This window comes from Talpa occidentalis, unplaced genomic scaffold (genome assembly GCF_014898055.3).
Source record: "Talpa occidentalis isolate TD23 unplaced genomic scaffold, MPIMG_talOcc4v2.1 talOcc4.9, whole genome shotgun sequence".
In the NCBI taxonomy this organism is placed as follows: Eukaryota; Metazoa; Chordata; class Mammalia; order Eulipotyphla; family Talpidae; genus Talpa; species Talpa occidentalis.
Genome location: NW_023605305.1, coordinates 62930062 through 62951178, shown reverse-complemented (window position 1 = coordinate 62951178; position 21117 = coordinate 62930062). Strand labels below are relative to the sequence as shown.

At 43.8% G+C, this 21117-nt stretch overlaps 1 protein-coding gene across 1 annotated transcript in view; it reads right to left on the bottom strand.

The window, feature by feature from the left end:
* DAB1 (DAB adaptor protein 1) overlaps positions 1–19232 on the bottom strand; it is a 1108601-nt gene extending 1089369 nt beyond the window's left edge. Inside the window, exon 1 of the mRNA XM_054691843.1 lies at positions 19001–19232. The gene's annotated coding sequence lies outside the window, so the exon portion shown is untranslated. The remainder of the gene's footprint in view (positions 1–19000) is intronic.
* Between the last annotated feature and the right edge of the window lie 1885 nt (positions 19233–21117).

The following is a 21117-nucleotide window of genomic DNA, read 5'->3' as shown; positions in this document are numbered from 1 at the left end:
ACTTAGAAAATTATACTATTGGGCGACTGGTGGGTTTTAAACATAATGAGAAAAATAAAGGCTAGGTCTGATGTTTATCATCAGCTGAGCTAGAGACGTCAGATGTGCCAGGCCTTGAGATCACTCGTTCCCCTGGGACTCATGCCTGTCTGCCTCTCTGCCACAGCTCCAGCCCTGGATCCATTCATTCTTTCATTCTTTTATCAAGTATTTATTGGCTCCCCCTGCCAAAGGCTGGAGCTACAATGGGGAGCAAAATAGATAGGGTCCATGCCGCCTGGTGCTCCCAGACAAGCAAAGAGGATACCATATCTTGTGATACGTGACATGATGGGGGAAAGGCAGGGTGCTCAGAGGCAGAGCAGAGAGTGTCCTACCAAAATGAAATTTCACACTGAAAACAGTCCTTTAACAGAAAGTCCTGTCCAGTGGGTAAGGAAGCAATGAATCCAAACATGAGGGAAGAGCAGAGGCAACGTGCAGTATGCTCAGCCTTCGGGCAAAGGACAAGGGTGGCCAGGGCAAGGGCAGACAGCCATAGCGGGGCAGGCCTTCCTCCTCCTGAGTCCCCTGTCTATTCCCCAGGGGATGCTAGAATCATAGTTCTAGAGCCTGGGAAGAGCTGCATGTCACTCAGCATCATTCATTCATTAAACTGAGTCCCAGAACATGCAAAGGTTTGGAAGGGGATACACACATGGCATCCATGGGGACCTGCAAGTAATTCCCTGGTACTCGGCTGCCCAAGCCAGATCATGGACAGCTGACCATGGAAGGGCTTGTGCTTTATGCTAAAGCAATGAGGAGTCATTGAAGGTTTGAGGCAGAGGAAGTATTACCCTCAGGTTTGGGAACTGCCAGACACCACTCCAGGAGTGAGATACAAAGGCCACATCCTAAGCTCCAAATGACCAACTCCAGAGCCTGTCACCTTTACCCAGTCCCGAACTTGTGGGATTCATAGAATTTGCAGATGTAGCACCTGGGTGAAATGGACAAGAGAAAACAGAAAGACAGGAATTTATCTGGTTGAAGAAAACTCTAGGACAGAATTGATTCTCAGATCTGGATCATATAAGAAGACAGTGAAGATTAGATTAGATTATCTGCCTCTGTGTATATTTAACTGTTCAACACTGGACAATTTAATGCCCCCCTCCCATACTCTGACCCTCAGTATCCTCATCTGTGTCACAGACAGAGAGTAAAGTAGCTACATAAAAATGATAATTATTAACATTTAATAAATTACTCTGAGTTGAGTGTTTATCTCATTTAATACCTACATGCACACTGTGAGGTAGATTCGGTGATTATCATCCCCATTTTAAAGCAATGGGAACTGTAATGTGAAGATGATAAATCGCTGATGAAGGTCAGATACTAAGTAAGTTGTAGATTCGGGATTTGTACTCCGCATGCAAAGCATGGAAGCCTCCCATTTAAAGCCCTGCATGTTGATTTCATGAGAGTTTTCGGATCCCCTGGGTTATGTGGGTAAAAAGATGGAGAAGCAAGTTTCCTCCAGGGCAGAAGACAGACACTGATTCTCATTCAGCTCAGGAACCCTGCAGTCTCTTCATGGTGGCTGCATTGCTTCAGCTTGTCTTCATGTGGAGAGTATGCGGGAAGTGGACAGGAGGAGAGATGGTGAGAGTAGTGCGGACAAAATCATCTCCCTGAGAGTCTCTCTTATACTTTGGACTCAGCCTGTGTCAACAGGATGTCACAGGAGACCCAGAAAGGAGGTGACCAACAACACAGAGACATAGCAGTATCATTCCCAGAGAACTGAAATAAATCCCCAAATCCACCAGATACTCAAATAAAAGGCTGACTGGGGAGCTTGGTCCTTACAAGGCAGCCCATTGGGCTGTTAGGCCAGACCATTGGTGATGGACAGAATCCACAGGCCACATTCTGAGAGAGGCCTCCAGCTGTCGGTTAGGATTGGATTAGGTCAGGCCTGGGGCCAAAATAAGGGGAGGGTGCCCCTGGAGGCAAGCTTACATTAGCTGCCCCAATGCACCCAATGCCAAGCAGCAACATGCCAGGCAATTAGAACTAATTAGCACCTGTGGGGCAGGGGCAGCAGACAGGCCAGAGAGAGGCTGTCAGGAGGCCTAAGCATCCCCTTGGTCCCCAGCAGTGCCTGAGGGAGCCAAGGGCTGCAGATCTGCCCTCCCACCCCAAGGTCACCCACCTACTCTGACTAATGAGCCAGGGCCAGTGACAGAGGGCACAACCCACAGGGAAATATTTTCTTCCTTCTCCTAATAACCTTCTCAAATAGGCTCCTACGATACACGGCTGCATTCTCCAATGAACACAGCCCCAGGTGTGGAGGTGTGGAGGGGACAGGCACACAGTAACAGTTCATTTAGCAAGGAACAAATGGTCTCTTTTTAGGTCAACACACTACACATTATGGGGTCAGGCTAGAGCTCAGATGGAGGTCCATCAAAAAGATACACAGAGGACTCGGCCCCCATTCCTTCAAGAAACCCCATAACTGCTTGGAGGAAAAAGCCCCAAATCCAAACATCATGTTTCCTTCAAACAACCCCAGAAGGCAAAATGTAAACATTTTGGTTGGAATAGAATATTGAAATCGAACTAATTATTAATGGTAATAATAGTGTGTGTGTTTGTGAACAGTCTGCCATTCACAATTCATTTTCACATGCATCATCTCTCTGAAGCTTCACAATAAATTTATGCAATAGCATAGGAGAGAAACAGTATCTTCACTTTATAGAGAAGCTTGGGAGCTACAAGATTAAACTCAACATCTTACAAGCCAAATGTCAATGTCACTATTTAAACCAAAATGTCTTCTAATTCCAAGTTGTATACTTTCCATATTAGGACAGCAAATCCAAATGTTTACAATCTTTGAAATCCTGATATGTAAGATCTGGAAACATTCTTAATAACCACTGGAAAATGGAAACCATAGATGTTAAACACCTATTAAAATAAGATCCTTGGTCTTCATGGTTCCTCCAGGACAATGTCCTCCCCACTCTATTACCATCAGGTCCCAATGACAAGAAATATTTCCATAGAAACCAGCAGTAATAGTAATAGTAATAATAATAATAATAATAATAAAAAATTCATGCTGCCCCCTTAAAAGCAGTAGATGCCAGTGATTCACAGATTTCTTTTTCAACGTAAATCTTTATTTCCAATAAAGCAATAATGTTAATGTGGTAGGAGAAACAAGCACAGAAGGGCAGAATCAGTAGAATTCCCTGCATGCAGTAGGGGTTTAATAAATGTTTGCTGAATTGAATGTTACAGAAATAAATGTGGGCCCACGGGGAAAGGAGAGAGTGCGAAGGTATTTTGCGCACACGCGCGCACACACAAACACACAGAGCTGTAAATGCATTTACTCTTTGTCAGAAGCTGAGCTGGGAGTTTGGCACAAAGAAGACATTTGCCATATTCCAAGCTGGTTTTCGACATCAGCTTGCAGTGCCTACTGTCTTAACACCACACGTGCACACAGAGAACACAGCGGGACATGTGCTTCCAGGCAATCCCTTGGAAAATGTTTGACCTTCACTGAAGTTTTGACACTGTTTTCGGTGTCAACTCTGTGTCTTTTTTTTTTTTTTTTTTTAGGGAAAAAGTCTCGAGAAAAGAAAGAAGAATATAAAGGAGGCAGAACTGTGAGCAAAATCCTGGTGACAGTACAATTATTGAGACCTGATGTCAAGAGGCATCCTCTCATTGTCACTGAACTGCTCTGAAAATTATTTTGCCTGACGGTGACTTCTGTCAATTTCTGTCTATTTCCACTCCTTCTCTCAATCCACTGGTGGTTTCAAAGTGTTTGGGATGGGCCTGACAGGAGGTAAGACAGGTCACAGGTCACCACTTCACACTTTGGTCTAGAAAGGGGTTGAGTGCTCACTCCTATTTACTGAACACCTGCAGTAACATAGATTATCTTGTAATCAAAAGATGAGTGAACTTTCCTTGAGTGTTTACCATGTGCTCCAGGCTAAGCACTTCCCTGCATCATTTTATTTAGCCTTCCTACAAGTGCTCTATGGCATTGAACTTGCTCAATGTCAAGGAACTATATGGTGGCAAATTCAGATTCCAACCTCAAAGCCTGCATCCCTTCACCAGTACTCCATCATTCTTTCCTGCATTCATTTGGACAACCACTGTGTTGCAATACATACAACACAAGGTATGCAGTGAATGTTATTGAAATATTATTGACAGCCACACAGGCACCACAGTAACTATTGGAATGCAGAGATAAAAGACAAGGATCACAGGAATAAGAGAGGTCAGGTAAGCCAAAGGTCACAACATTAGGTTGCTGAGTGTAGTAACAGATGGACTGGCTGGATGCTCTGGGCATACCCAGGAGGGACTCCTAACCCAGGCTAGGAGGGAACAAAAAATATCCCCAAGGCAGGCAGAAGTCTGTCAAATGAAGAAGGAGAGGAAGGGCATTTCACTTGTGGTGGTGGGAGTGGAGGGCCATAGGCACAGACTCATGGTGCATGTCTAGACATGTCTGAAGGTCCCCCCCGGGCGGTTCACAAAGGGTTGCACCCGGAGGAGAGAGCAGAGAGTGAATGGAAAGAAGACTGGAGAGGTATGAGGCTGATAAAAAGTCCCCCAAAAAACTGGGTATAAACTTCTGGGTCACTTTTCTGAGATTAAAGACTAAGCCCCCACTCTTTGCCTAGCAGGCAAGTTTGGGAGGTTTGAATAGATAAGGGGAGTGATAAGGTTGCCACAAAAACAAACCAAGCCTTAAGACCTAGATCTTGACCAGCAGAGCTCCAGGAATGCAGAAGCAGTCAGGACACATTCTGTGGCAAAGGTGTAAGTCCAAAGCCAGACATCCCAGCAGATAACTGGTGCTAACTGGCGCCCAAATAGTATCAAAGAGAGCCCTGGCCCTTCTTCCTGCACAAATGGTATCTTCTGTCTTGCCCCCCTGCTCCCATGCCAGGTATTTCAATAAATCTGTCTGTTGTATTCTCCACTCTCTCTCTCTCTCTCTGGTGAATTCTTTCACCCTGGCACCTATGACCACACCCTGATTTTTCCCTGCAAAACAAACCAAAGCAAGGAAAGGCTTTTCTGCCATGATAAGGAGTTTGAGCTTTGTCCTGAGGGCCATGGTGGTCTCCAGAGAGTTTGCAAGTGAGTGTGGGATGCTCAATTCTTTGTTCCACACCACTCCCCAAAAAGGAAAAGGTCAGCACCACCACCATCCCCTCTTCTCCAAGGAAAGGGATGAATATTTAACTCTTGGGTGAACTCAGAAGAGAGAGCAACCTAATGTAGCTAATGAGACACACTCTAGGCTCTCTCAGCACCATCCAATCCCACTTTTGTATTTCTAATACTCTGTGTGAGAAGCCATGGCAGGGTGTGCTGAGACTTGGAAGGAGGAAGCGGGAGAAGGACAGTATCTTCAAGGTGCATAGAAAGTAAATCTCTAGAGCAGATCAACAAAGACCTTCATATCTGCCCTTGACCTCCATGTGGTCTCCACCCTAATAGCACCATAGTGTGGTTGGGCAACTGGCCTAATATGCTAGCTTGGCTGCCAGGCCTCTCCTGGAATGGTCTTATTGGCTTCAAATAAGAACCAAACTGATACAATACAACAACTCCTTTCCTTCTCTTACTCAGAGCTAACTGACCTCAAAAGAACCTCATTCACTGCTCACCCAAGACATTATCCTATGAGACCAACAGTGCTCTACAAGGATAAGTGACATGTCAATAAATCCACCTTAGACCAACTAAATTTCAGGAGGCCTGATGCAGCTGTGCGATCTAAATTCTCCAATCGAATATCAGTAGAAATAAGACCTACGTATTTATCTTTGTGTAAGGCCAATGCTCATCTCCCATTTATTTTTTAACTTGAGGAGACAAAGGGTATGATTAAGTATTATACCTCCAAGTCCTCCATCACAAAGAAAAGAGAGAGAGATCGTACCTGTGCTCCAGAGGCTGGGAGTCCAGTTAGCCATTTGGCAGGCACCAACCCTATCCAGAATCAGTCTGAGTAAGGAGAGGATGCTTCTGTGTTCATCAGAAAGGCATGAGATGTCATGGGGTACAGATACTTCAGTGAGGAGATACAATGTGTTGATTACCCAGAGACCCTTTTTTGCAAAAGAGGTAACCATCTCAAACTGTTGTTTTACTTGGAGGGGGCTGATTTCCCCCTTGACTCTCACTGAGTTGCCCAACACACCTGCTTCCAATGCACGTTGTCTCCACACCTGAACCTCTTAGAGTTGAAAATGAGGGATGCGTGAGAAAGCAGTAATTATCCCCCATTGAAGCCATAAAGGACTAGACAGGACATGAAATAAATTAAAGAAAAAACTGCCAAGATACCCAAAGATTTCTAGTCCTTGAGTTTCATGTCATCAGCAAGCTCAATTCTCCTCTTTGCTTCTTCCCATCACTAAAATAAGGAAATATTGCAAATAAGGAAAGATTGCAAGTATCTTTGTCATCCATTTCATCCTCCCACAACAGTGAGAGCTGGGAGAAGAAGTAGGTACCTACACTCAAGAGCTGGAAATTTTACAAGAAAGCCAAGAGGACAGCAGAACATGTGGAAGATTGTGGAGACACCCAGTGAGTCTACCAACACCCATCCTCCCCATCTTTTAATGTAACACCCCAATTCTGATACATGGACACCCAGAATAAAGACAATACTTCTCAGTCTCCCTTTATGTTAGGAGTGGCCATTTGACTCAATCCTGTCTATGAGGATGTAAATAAAAAGTGATGGATTCAACTTTTAGTCGAGCCCTTAAAAGAAATGGGGGGGGGTCCTTCTCTGACTTATTTTCTCTCTTTTAACCATATAATTTAAATGAAGATTTGGTGATATACCAGTGTGGGTCATGAAGATGACAATATTCTAGGCACAGAGGAGCAACAAGCTGGATCACTGTAACTACAAGGGAATTATATACTTGCCTTATAAAATAGAGTATGACTCAGATGTATCATGATGAACATCAATTACTGTGTCAGTCTATATACTCGATATTCTTAAGGACTATTCAGAGGTGCAGGGCTATCTGTCCTTATACACAAGTGACCCCAGACGTATGGATGCTAGGTCCAGCTGGGCAGCTTACAGTGGCCCTGTGTTCTCAGACTTTCCACAAAAGTAAGACATATATATCTACCATGTTAAGCCACTTTAGTTGGTGATTTGGTTACATACTGTTGGATCTATTTCCTAATTAATTGAGATGGCATGCCCCCACTTCACATATCAAGCTACTTCACTCTTCCAGAATATGGTTATAAACAAAGAAAAAAAAAAAAAACCTCCAAGTAGTCAAAATTATATTTTCACTGGAAGTCAATGTACTCAATTCACAGCAATGGGCCCCAGGCCAACTCTGGGTGGCATTTGTTGACCCTTACCATATCCACATTTCCAATTGCATGATGCCTGGTATATTCATCCATAGCCAATATAAAGATAATAGAAGGAAAGAGAACTACTTATAGATGGAGATGAACTGACAATAACAAGACATGATAGTGCAGTCTGACATTTTGACTGCAAAAGTATAAAAAAAGAGATAAGATCATTTATAATCCATAGGTCTGGGGTCATTTGTATATAAGGACAAATGGTCCTGCGCCTCTGCATAGTCTTTAAGAATATTAAGTATATAGACTGACACAATAATTGATGTTCATAATGATACTTCTGAGTCATACTCTATTTTACAAGGCAGGGAAGTATGTAATTCACTTATAAATATTTCCAGAACACTAGTCATCTTGAAACTTTGCTTATTTGAAACATCTCAGTCTATGTGATGCCACATATGTAAATTATTTCATGTAACATTGAAATCCAATTCAATGTTAAATGAAATACATCTGATAATCACACATGTAGTCAGTGGCAGAACCATTTATTCTGAACCTATGTCTTTCAGGCCCTGCCTTAGAAGCAATGCTGTGGAGATGAATCGGACATGTCATTGCTGTCTAGCAACTTATGGTCGAGTTTGGACACAGACAAATAAAGAGATCATTATAACACTAGATCAAACCTCTAGTGAAGGAAAATCATATGCAATGTAGATGAAAGAGAAAAGATCACTATCTGTAATATAAAAGAAACCTTACAAAATGATAAAGAAAAGACAAACCATTCAAAAGGAAAATGGGCAAGATGATGAATTAGCTGTTCACCAAGAAGCAAATCCAGATGCCCAATAAATGTGGAATTATGTTCCTTCTTGGCAGACTTCAAGAAAATACAAAGCAAATAGCAATGAGATATCACTTGTTACCTAGGAGGTTCGCAAAAGTAAAAGAGAAAGATAATATGTACTGCTGGCAAAGATAAAGGAAATAGGTGACTTCATACATGCTAATGAAAATGCAAATTATTATATTCTCTTTGGAAAAATATATGGCACCGTGTATTAAAACTTTATTTTTTTTAAAGATTTATTTATTTATTTATACAAGAACCAGGCTAGATGTGCGAGAGGGTGAGAGGATTCACCAGAGACAGAGTGGGGAGCAGAACAGGCAGACTGAAGAAATATACTGCTGAGGGGAGCGGCGGGCGAGACAGGAGATGTCTGCTGCGCTGCCACGTGGGACCCTCACTGGCTGGCCGGGATCGAACTGGCGCCGCAGAGGCTGTGGAGAGCATCACAGTGCTGTGCTCAACCACCTGCGCCACTAGGGGAGGCCAGCATTAAAACTTTAAAAACTACATCTTCTTGTCTCAAAGACTCATTTTGGAAAGCTCCCCGTGAAAGCTGAAGCATCGACAGTTCATGATAAACCTACAAGAATGTTTATTTCAACACTGTTGATAAAAATTAGTGAAATAAAACTACAGTTGTTCCTTGGCATCTGTAAAAGATTGGTTGCAGGACAACTCTCCCCACCCCTGCCATACAAAATCCATGGTTCTCAATTCCCTTATATAAAATGGTGTGGCAGGCCTACCTGGTGGCGCAAGGGGTTAAGAACACAACCTATTAAGCTATCTGTAGCCACTGCAGCATGAGTTTGATCCGCGGCCAGGGTGCTACCCACATGGTGCAGCAGACATCTCCTGCCTAGCCCGTTGCTCCCTCAGCAGTGTATTTCAGTCAATGCTCCTGTTCTGTTCCCCCATTCTGTCTCTGGTGAATCTTCTCACCCTCTACATCTCTGGCCTGTACCCCAGTTCGTGTATACATAAATAAATCCTTAAAAAAATAATAAAAAATAAATAAAATCATGTGGCATTTGCGTACAAACTAGCATATCATTATACGTTAAATCATCCCTAGACTACTTATAATCCCTAAAGCAATAGTAAATGCTAAATAGTTTTTATGCTGTATTTTTCAGGGAATAATGAAAAAAAAAATAAGTGTGTACTTGTTCATGATACACACAGCCTTCAGCCTAACTACACAAGTACTTCTGACCTGCAGTTGGCTGACTCTGTGAACACAGAACTTGTGGATATGGAGGTCTAAGTGTACATGCCCATGAGCAAGGAAATGGGTTAAAAATCTGTGATATCTTCAAACCACCCAAACTTTTGAAGACATTGAAATCAATGACTTATAGCTTTACTAATTGACTGAGGGAGACCAAGAAGGAAGAAAGAGTTTTTCATAGTGTTTTAAGCAATATACCAAGGAATGGATGTATGATCTCATTTTTCAAATCAATGACAAATATCCTTGTGCATATATGTATTTGTGTGGGGATATACATAATTGTGATTATTTGAGAAGCTTAAGGAAGACATGGAAGGCATCTAGGTTGATAATTTGCTGGATAAAGGAAAGTAAATAAATAACGACAGTAAAAAATTTTAAAAAAGGGCCTCCCCTGGTGGCACAGCAGTTGAGCACTGGGCTGCGAGGCTACCCGCAGCCTCTGCAGCGCCGGTTCATTCCCTGGCCGCTGGCGAGGGTCCCACCAAAAAATAAATAAATAAATTTTTAAAAAGTAAACAACATATATGATAGGGCAGAGTATGTAAAACTGTATTCCTCTGTACATACAATATATATGCCTAAAGAGATTAAAGAAAGAATGGTCACCAAATTATTGATAACACAAAGAAGTAGAATTTCAAGGGATTTTTACTAACTCTTCGTACTTGCATATACTTCTGCATTTTTTACGATGAAGTTGAACTATTTATATGATTCAAAAAATAATGAAGGGATAAAAACAAAATATCAGAGCTGGCGAACAACTGAGTGGAGTGAACTAAGAAGACTTCATAGAGAACTGAAGTATCTGACCTCAATTTTAAGAGACTATTGGGTTGAGAGACTTGACCAGGCAGGAAGAAATGCACGAGTAAAAGTTTTGAGGTACAAATAAACATGGGAACTAACCTTCAGGCAGTCCAAACTAAGAAGATAAAAACGAAGTAGATGGTTGTAGTTCCATGATGATAATAAAACCAAACAGGTACATAGAAATGGCCACCATTTCTATGCACAAATGTGACTTTTAGAATTAACATTAACAAATGAAAGCAGCTTGGTTTCCTCACGTTCTTAAAAATTGACAAATATTTTCAGTTCTTAGGACTCTGTCCATGGTGACACCATGTGTTTCTCTCAGATGTAAAGTTCAGTTTGGTAACATTTTCATTGAAATCCTTCTTTTCAGTTTCCAACTTGGCTGTAAATATTTGCTTAGAGAAAAAATGTCACTAAAGATCTAAGCTCAAACTTCAAAAAAATGGTCATTTTTGAAACAAGAAGTTGTATTCCGTGTGTTAACTAAATAAGAAGTCTCAAAACCTATAACTCAGAGCTCATTTCAGGAAAAAAAATGTGTTTATTAAAAACTTGTGAATACAGGGGGCGGGAGGGGAGGGATTGGGGTCAGAATGGGGGGGTTGCAATTGTATGGGGAATATAAAAATAAAATTTATTATTAAAAAAAACTTGTGAATACAAATGTATGCTTCATTTGGCTATCATTTCATATGGTATTAATGCTCGCTTAATTCTGTGCCCTTTGAGGTAGAAACTACAAGTGCTTTACTAGATAAATGGAAAGGTTATCTGATGTCACTGGGTCTCCAGACATCCAGAGTGAGCCTGGTATATAAATTTCAAGTAAACAACTACTAATGGCAGGATTCTTGCAGTGTTACCAACAAAGAGTCCAAGTATCATTGAGTGATGATCAGTTGCTCACCCGATAAAAATCAGTATCACATAGCACCACAAGATAGTTGGTTTCAACCTGAGAAACACTCTCTTCTCTCTCACACAAGATGCCTCTTACTCTCCAAGAGGAAGTTTAAAATTATAAGAGTCCCATGTTTTCATATTCTCATCACCATATTAGGAAGCATGTTCGATAATATTATCACACTTGCGGGAAACTGAAAGAGACATAAAAACCATCAGATAACACTTCATACACCAAATAGTAGAATAGAAGAAAAGCACTCAGGTCCCTAAAATGCAGTCTTTGTCTTTTTAGACAATGATCCTTGTGGGATCATCAAGTTAACAGTGAAAAAAAAAAACTTGGGGCCTCCCCAGTGGCGCAGCGGTTGAGCGCTGGGTTGCGAAGCCGCCCGCAGCCTCTGCAGCGCTGGTTCGATCCCCGGCTGCTCCCCGGCCACCAGAGGAGGGTCCCACATGGCGTGCAGACCTCTCCTGCCGCCCGCTGCTCCCCTCAGCAGTGTACTTCGGTCCTTCTGCCTGCTCTGCTCCCCGCTCTGGCTCTGGTGAATTCTCTCACCCTCCCGCGCTTCTGACTGTACCCAGTGCTTGTATAAATAAATAAATAAATCTTTAAAAAAAAAAAAAACAGTGAAAAAAAAAAACCATAAAAAATTCCGTCATTTTATGATTTGCTGGATTTTAACAGCAGAACTAGGATAAGTGTGAAAAAGTCTTGAGAACGGATGTTGAGACCAAAGACATGGGATTGCAATCACTGCATTTATTAGCCATGTGACTCACTACTCTTCAACCTCACTGAGTCTCAGTTTCCTTCCATGGAAATAGGTAGCTGTCTTGAGAGTTAATGGAATTGCATATGGTAGTGTCCATAAACACAAGATAGGTGCTCAGTAAAAATAAATGCTATGACAGCATCAACAGTAACAAAGATGATGACGGTGGTGTTGGTAGTGGTTGTGATGCTGATGACGACAGTTCTATTGTTAAGTACCTACCTCAGGGATCTTAACCAGGTCCCCAAAATATATACCCTCAAGTAGCAAAGAACACAGACTACCTGTGCTCAAATTCCAGTTCTACCACTTGACTGAACCTTGTATTCCTTATCTATAGAGTGCAAAGATGAAATAAATTAATATATCTAAAGCATTTAGAAGAATATTTTTCTCATAGTAAATTTTCTCTCTCTTAAATAGAGCAGTTGCACAAAAAAATCTACTAGTTCCATTGTGTCAACTGGTAAGGCTTTCTAATCCAGAAAAACACAGCATGGCACAAAAGTTCCTAGAATCAGAGAGACTTGAGCTCAGATCCAAGTTCTGAAATGTACTAGCTATGTGAGTTAGGACTAGTTACTCGATGTCTCTGGTCTATGATTTTCTTCTCTCTTAATTAAAAGTCTAGAGAACACATTATTGATATTTATTGTGCCAGACACTGGTCAAGCTGGGGATCATAATGGTATCCCAGGAATGTTAGAAATATTAAATGAGAGAATGCATGCCCTATCCAAGGCCTGACATATATCAAGGACTCAGTATCAGAAACTATCCCACCGGGAAGGTAGGTAGATGCTATCAAAGTCAAGTTTTGGAGGACTCAGCACCCACTAACTCAATACTCCCATATCCAAGTTTCAAACCATATCATTAGGCTTTGTTATATGCCCACAGAGCCATGAACTGAATGTACAGTTCACCAAAGTCTCAAGCAAAACATTCTGTCCATGGTTCTGGTTCAAAGAAGATTTCAAACATCCAGATAAGCAGAATTGGGAGACAGGGAGAGTTCTTAATGCAAGTCCCCCAAAATGTGGACCCAGACATGAATCCAGCAAAGTCCACTCCGTGCTAGGAATTGGTACTACCAGTCAGTCTCCTTCTGTCCAATTAAGTCACTGTGCTAAAATGAAGGCAGAAGATTCCATTCTCCTTTCTAGGATCAGCTCTCACATTCAAAAAATACAGAATGACCCTTAAGCCCATAGAACTGGGTTTGATACTTTGTATTTCTTCCTAGCTCAAGAAGCTTGCCCAATTCATGCTAACTTCTCATGTATGCCTGTTTGTCATCTGCAAAGGAGACATAACACCTATTTGGAAGGGCAGTTGTGATGATGTGGGCCCAAGCTCTGAGCTCCCAGAAACTCATAAGCTCTGAGCAAATATTAGGTAGTGAAAACTGAGTTAGATGTCTTTTCTCTAGGATGCCTTTCTTGTTCTCCATAGACATATTTAAAGAGCGGAAAGAGCAGACAGAGGCAATAAACAGAAGGAGTTTTGGGTTTGAATCCAGACCCTACAACTCCTTCCTTTGGCCAATTTTTATAGTGTCTTGGAGTCTGGATTTCTTTATTTGTAAAACAAGGACTATGACAACAATCACAGGAACTTTTGTGAAGGTGAGTGAAGCAATTTGTTTAATGCAATTAAAAAAATAGACCCAAAGAGTATGTGTTCATTTATTCCATATTTGGTGGGCACTTACTTCATTAGGCATTATTGGGATAGACATAGCTACCTGTTGCAAGATTCCTGAATGTCCAAAAATAGATGACTGGCTGGATAAGAAGATGTGGTATATACACACAATGGAATATTACTCAGCAATCAACAAAGATAAATTCATGCCATTCATAGCAACACAGATAGAACTGGCAGGGATTATGCTCAGTGAAATAAGCCAAAAATAAAAGAAAAATATGGCTTCACTTATAGGAGGAATGCAGAGGAACCAAATAAGGGAACAGGAAGGAAAGAAAAATAATAATGAATTAAAAATCAAAATCATCAGGCAGCTATAAATCAGAGACATTCTGCATGGGAGGAGAAGGGAATAGGATCAAAACAGTGGTGGGAAGAGCACAAGGGACTATGATGATGGTGCACGGGTGAATTGGTGGTGGGAATTTCATGGAGATTACACCTACACACATTGTACAAAACACACATTGTATAAAATGAAGAATGATGTAAAAAATATATAAAAAGATTTCTGCATGTGCTCTTGCTAGGAAATATGACATAAAACAAAGGTCAAGAAGAAATGGAAATGTTTAATAGCATAGCATGTATATTAAAAATAGAGGGGGTACTTAGGTGGGGTGGGGAAAAACTATTAATAATAATTGAAAAAGATTTCATAGATGTTAATCATCACTTAGAAATCCTTCAAATGAATATATTCACTGAACATCAACCATTCACCTTTGTGTGAAGCGCTATGGTGAACATTGTACTTGAAAAGATGAATAACTTTTTCTTGGTTGGAAGGAACCTACAACTTATTGGTAGAGGTAAACACATGGAGAATTATAGGATAAGCTTTCAAGATTAAAAGTCTAAGGGGAAAACAAACTTACAAGGCAAAGGGACCTCTGAGTGACTATCGTTTTTGAGATGAATCACAAAGGAAGAGTAGCGTTCCCTGGGTGAAGGAGTAGAAATGCACATTCCAGAGAAGGAAAGAAAATAGCACCTATAAAGGAATGCGTGTGGTGTGCACAGGTAATTGAGTGTAATGTGTGTGAGCATATGGTTGCTGTGTGTATGTGGGTGAGGGTGTATATGAGCAACATGTGCCTGACAGGGTGTGTGTTTGCATATGTGTAAGTGCATGATGCTATGTGTGTTTTGTGAAGGTGGAGTATTCAAAATGTGGTATCTTTGTGTGTCTGATGCTGTGGGGGGGGGCGCATTAGAAAGGGATCAAATGGCAGGCTATGAAAAGCCTTGAAGTCCATAGTCAGAATTTGAATAAAGTGCTTTTAAGGCAATGGGATATATCTTTTTTGATCAATAAGTTGTAAGTTCCTTCCAACAAAGAAAAACTTATTCACCTTTTCAAGCACAATGTTTACCATAGTGCTTGGCACAAAGGTGAGTGGTTGATGCTCAGAGAATATATTCATTTGAAGGATTTCTAAGAGGTGATTAACATCCATGACATCTTTTTCAATGGCTATTGAGATGTTGTATGTCTGAGTACCTGATCAAAGTTATGTTTTAGAAAGATTATGTCACAACTATGAGGAGGATCCATACTGGAGGCCAGGAGATGAGTCAGGAAGCTCTGAGGATAATCTAGAATGAGGACAGGAAGGCGGGAGAGTAGAAAATGAATTGGAATAATTTTCCTATCACTCTTAGTTCTAGGTGGCAAATAAGAGCTTTTACTAAACTATCCTTCATTTTCTTTCCCTCCCCCTAAAGGCTGAACAAATTTTAAAAGGTACATTTTAAAATATTATCCTTTCTGTGGAAGGTAGATTTGACAACAAAGGAATACCTCCCCTCCAAAGCGGTTCTGTCTCCCAGCTGTCTAAAAGGAGTGTCTCAACTTGAACCCAATAAGAGCAAATTAGCTCTTGGGGTTATGCAAAGCACCTTTGCCAACAAGCAGGCCCCCTTGCAAGCTCCAGACTCACCCCAACAACTACAGTTCCCCAAGTCAAGGGAAAAATGAGAGGTAGAGTTAATGATTTTCTGTGGTGCAATTACTTAAGTCTATTTCACTCGTGATTGTCTGATTATGTCAAAGCTGAGTTTCAAGCAAGTCTCTTTGCAATGATTATTTTGTGATGCGGGGCTTTCCTGCACCATTTCCCAAGCGTATTATAAACTAATACTATGCTTCACGTGGGTCCTTCTGCAACAGGGTGGTCCCCAGGAAAGGGGGAGTTTCCCTGCCCCACCCAAGGGAGGGTGGAGCTGAGCAGGAAGAGGAGAAGCTGCAGAAGAGACTAAGAAAGGAAGCAGGATGGAGCAAGGAGACCTGGAGGAGGCACATGGAGCCTAGAGACACGTGAAGAAACTGCGCTTGTCTTTTGGTCGTGGACTAGGTGACACAGATGTGGGTGAGACCCGTGGGGAGGTGACAATGGCAGCTTTTATCTTGATGTTGATTTTGCTCTTTTCCTTCCGGGCTTGTCTGGTTGTTTGTGACCCTTTTCTGTGGGTCCCCACTGGAAGATGTTTTAGACTTGTGGCAGGCTTTGGGGCCTTGCTCTGGGCCGACCCCATATGGATGGAGTTTTACCCACGAGGGGATGGGTAACTTTGGGTGCTTCATTTAGAAACTAGACTCTTTGCCTTACCTGTATTGTTTTCTAGTTTTTATTAAAGTTCCTTCCCATTAAAGTGTCATATGTTTTGTGTTGATGCGACGGATGGCAGAACCCATTTAGAATAGGCAGGTTTGTGGGGGTCTGGGGTGCCCCTCTCCCTGTCCTATAACACTTCTTTCCCCTTCTTGGTACTACAATTGCTCCTTTATGGTTTTTCTCCCCTGCCTGTGTGTCCTCTTTCCTCTTCCTTTAACTCTCCCCTCATACTGCCTGGCTCTATTTTAAGTCTTAAGCTGTTGTCACTTTCTTTCTTTCTTACCATTGCCCCCCCAACCCCACACCATCCTCTCTCCCTTCATTCCACAACCCCCCCTTCATCCCTTTCCACTATATAAAGATGCTTCAGTGTTAGAAATGGAGTAAGACCTTTCCTGACACAAGAGCCTGACCAACAAATATGGTCCCAGTAAGCTGGCTCACTGAGTCCAGCTTTAAGAGGGATGGGGAGCCCTGGGAAAGAGAGGGTTGAATGCCAGCCCTTCATTTTGACCAAGCAGGGTGGAGCCTAAGTCTCCCAGTGGTCCCTGGACACCAGTATCACTAGGCAGTCTTCCAGCTGGGCAATTCCTATTTGCTAATAAGCCCCAGACAGCCAGTTCCCATCACTTTCCACTGGGAGTGAGGTGGCTCTGCTGCTGTCACATTGCACTGCTCAGCTACTCCTCCAGCTCAGCTCAGAAAGGAAGAAAAGCCATAAAATTCAGAAGCAGCTAATGTCAGCACTGCAGGGGATTTCAGAGACCACCAGGTCCAACCCGGTCAGGTAGCTGGTAGAAAGGCAGAGGTCCTGGTTTGCTAAATACCAGGGGGACACCTTATTAGAAAACCCTGACCTGAGACCTGTTGCAAAAATCTCTCTGCCTTGGGAAAACCTCTGGATTTTTGCCTTCTGAACAGAAACCTTCTACGTAGGATTCAAATGTATTAACAGATAGAAGCAGTTTAAAATTGAGACAGAAAGGGGTTAAAACACATGCCGTGCATGTTAGAAATCCACTGAATGCTCCCGGCTAGAAGGATTTGAGCAGGGAAGTCTGTTGAAGATGGGGCTGCAGTGGTGGAGGGCTCCAAGCTCTGAAGACCTTTTTAATATGGCTGTATTGTAATACTGCAGTGCCAAACCCCACCAGTCGTTCCAAAAAAGAAAAAGGAAGCCACGCTCAGCAGCAGAACTTCCCAGCTCTGGAAACAGATTGTCTTCCTTTTTGCACCCATATAATAACTGCTTTATTTAACGCAAGCAGGGGAAATGTGCATCCTCCGAAGGCACGGCACAGGAACCTCCCTCTGCAACAACGCGATTCCTTGGACATGAAACTAAAATGCATTCATCCGAACTCAGCCTCCTAAGGCAGCAGCAGCAAAGCCACTGGGCAGTGATTTACGTAGGAGAACCCCTCAGAGCTGAGGGGGATGGGGTAGGCTAGCAGGGGGACACACCTTTTCTGAGCTGTTCCAAACACGCTGCTTTCAAAGTCCCCCCAGACACTGCCGCCAAGGGTTAATTTCTTCAGCAAAAACTGACACACCCGCGCGCACGCACGCGCGCACACACACACACACACACACACCCCTACTACACCCTTACAACCTCGGCCACCACCATCCATCTGAATCTCTTTAATCTTAAATTCCCAGTAATCAGTAATTCCCTCATCAGCCCTATCTTTTCGGAACAGCCCCTCTACCTGGGCTGAATTCCCACCTCATCACCATTGGAAGCCCAGAGAGCCGGGCATAATTATTTTCCTACAAGGTTATGCCTAATTGGCCACTAACCTAATTGATTAATCATCTCATTTTTCAAGGCAGCATCAAGGAGCCAAGCTGGAGGTGGGTGTGTGGTGGGGAGGGGCGGAAGGGGGATGAGTAGGGGGAGAGGACGTGAGTCCGGATGGCAGGAGTAAAATTAGAGCCTTGGGGGGCGCGGGGGATTCAGTCTGTTTGCCAGGTTTCTGGACACAGAAGTGGACAAAAAGAACAGAAAACGCGGAACACGCCGGAAAATGCGTAAAAGACCACAGAAGGGCTGAGCTGGGAGCCTCCAGGCTCGCTACTCAGTCTTTTGAGTCCACTGGCCACCTCTGCCTCCCACCCGGATGAAGTTATTTCCCCTCGGCCTGGAAGGGTTAACACTAAGCCAGTGGGGCTGGCTTGAGGGGAGCAAAACCCTCTCGCCCCAGTCGCGGCGAGTCCACACGGGGCCCCTGGGGGTCGCCCTCCTGCTCTGGCCACAACTTGCTCGGCTCTGCGCGGCGGCCCTTGCCCGCGCCTTTGCGCGCCACCCAAAACTTTGCGCACACTGCAGCCGCCGCCCGCTCGCTTTTCGCAGTGAGTCGCGCGCCGCCAAGTGCCGCGGGCAGTCCCTCCACGGCCGTCACTGCCCGGCTTCAGGCTCTAGACTTTTCCCCCAAGCTCCCTCCAATTACCACCCGCCCAGGGGGCTCCCTCCTGGAGGCGGGCGGGAGAGCAGTGTCTGCCCTGCAGTGGGCAGGCAGTGCGGGCGTAGCGTTCCGGACGGCCACCTCGCTGGGTCTGGGAAGCACCCGTGGGACAGATCACCCAGGAGGAGGCTATCCCCGCCTCGGTGCACCCACTCTGAGCCTCCCACGCCAGGGCAGGCGAGCGCAACACCTTCCCCTACCTTCCACGAGCTGAGGACCACTCTCTCCTCTTCTTAGCCCTCTCGACTCATCCTCAGGCTGCAGGAGAGGGCAAGCAGTGGGCTCCGCGTTTGTTCCCTGGGGCTGGCAGGTCTGTGTGGGGCCAGGATACCCAGGAGATGCCCCGGAACTGGGTATCCCGGACAGGGAATGCTCACTCCCAGCAGCTCTGCCAGCAGCAGTAGCGGCGGTGGCAGCAGCGGCAGCAGCAGCAGTAGCAACAGCAGTAGAGATAGTGCTGGCGCTCTGCAGGCCACATCTTTCATACCTTATACATCACTACCGCATTCCCCCGAATAGGGGAGCCCCACAGCATTTCGCCACCTAGTGCAGAATGTCGGCGCCGGCAGCAGTGGCGAGGGCCAACCTGGCAATGTAAGCACCTCCAGGGTAGAAGGACTTCTGCATCCACTGGCAGTCTCCTCCTTGTGCAGATCTCAGCCAGACCTAGAAGGTGCAGCCATTCTGCGGTCCTCAACTTCTGGGATTCTCTCCTTCAGGGAGAGCCGGACTCTATATCCAACAATGAGGATCTATTAGGGGGAACCACTTCAGGGCTGCTGCTGGGGTCCTGCCTGCATGTGCTGCTTTAAGCAGCCTCTTCCTTGCTGGAGTCTTCACTTGCAGAAGGCTTTTACAGAAGGCTTCAAGTGCAGAAGGCTTGCATGGACATCACCCCCAGAGACACACTCTCACGCATGGACTTCACCCCAGAGACACATTTCTCTACTTCCCTCCACCCAGTCTGCTCCACAGGAGCAGACTGACCAAGGTTCCACTCACAGTTATGCGACCTTCAGCAAATTAACGAAAGAGGAGCCTCCATTTCTTCATCTGCATATGGGAATCAGATTATCTGCCTTATAGGACTGGGAGGATCCAATGAGATGAGCACAGAGCTGGACACATGTTAAGTGATAACAAATAACAGGGTTTTCTTCCTTCATTTGGTGCAGATCTGCCCCTCCTGGGATAATAAAATATCAGTAATAATTCACTCATTCATTAAGTTGTGTGCTTCCTACTGTCAATCTCTTTTTTATGTAGTGGGATGGGATCCTTATTCTCGTGAAACTTGCTCTCTGGTTCAAGGATACAGAAAATGAGCACATTGGCGGGAAACTGGCAGGTAGTAATAATTGCTTGACAACAATATAAACCAATAGTAAGGCACAACAGGAAGTGACTAGAGCAGGACATCCCATTGGGTGGCTAGGAAAGGACCCTCTATGGAGATGACAACCAGAAATGGGTGTGATAGAGAATCGGGTATGAAAGATGGGGGGAAGGGGTTGGGGAGCACTAAAGGTAGAGAGAATAGCCAATGCAACGGCCCTGAAGTAGGAATGTGCTGAGAAGCAGAAGGAAGCCAACTACAGTTGAAAAATATAGTAAAAGTGGTGATTAATGGTAAAAGATGATGTGGGAAGTCAGAGAAAGATAATGGTCTTATGGAGGAAGTAAGGACATTAGACTTTATTCTAAGTGTGGAGTTCAGAGGGATATGACTGTTAGGGTAGTGTGGTCAGCATTTGGAAAAGCTCGCTCCAGCTGCTATGCAAAGAATGGACTGGACAGGGTCTGAGTAAAATCAGGGGAACCAATCTGAGGCTCCTGCAGTGCTGAATAAAATTGCCCTTCTGTTTCCCGACCTGAACAACCACAGCAACCTCCCCATTTCCACTAGTTCTGCTGGGGGGGAAGGCCACTTGACACATCCCCAGGATCCTGGGTGTAGGTTTCTCCAGTCACTCTCTAAGTATCCTTTTCCTTCAACTGGAAAATGTAAGTGATACATACTCTCATAAAATTACTGTGTAGATTAAATGAGATCATGAAGGCACCTAAGTTGCTAAGTAGCCATTAATTTCATATCCCTGTCTGGGAACGGTGCAGTGTCTGGGAGGGGTAACCTGTGTCCCGCAAGAGTTCCTTTCAGCACCTTAGGAAAAGCTGGCCCAGTACACCCATCTCTCGCCTTCTCAAGCAGGAAATACATTTTCATTTTATTTAGTCTTTTTGATTTTTTCTCTCTGCCACCCTCATCTAGTTCGAGGCATGCAGGACATCATCATATGAAGCACTCAGGGTATAAAAA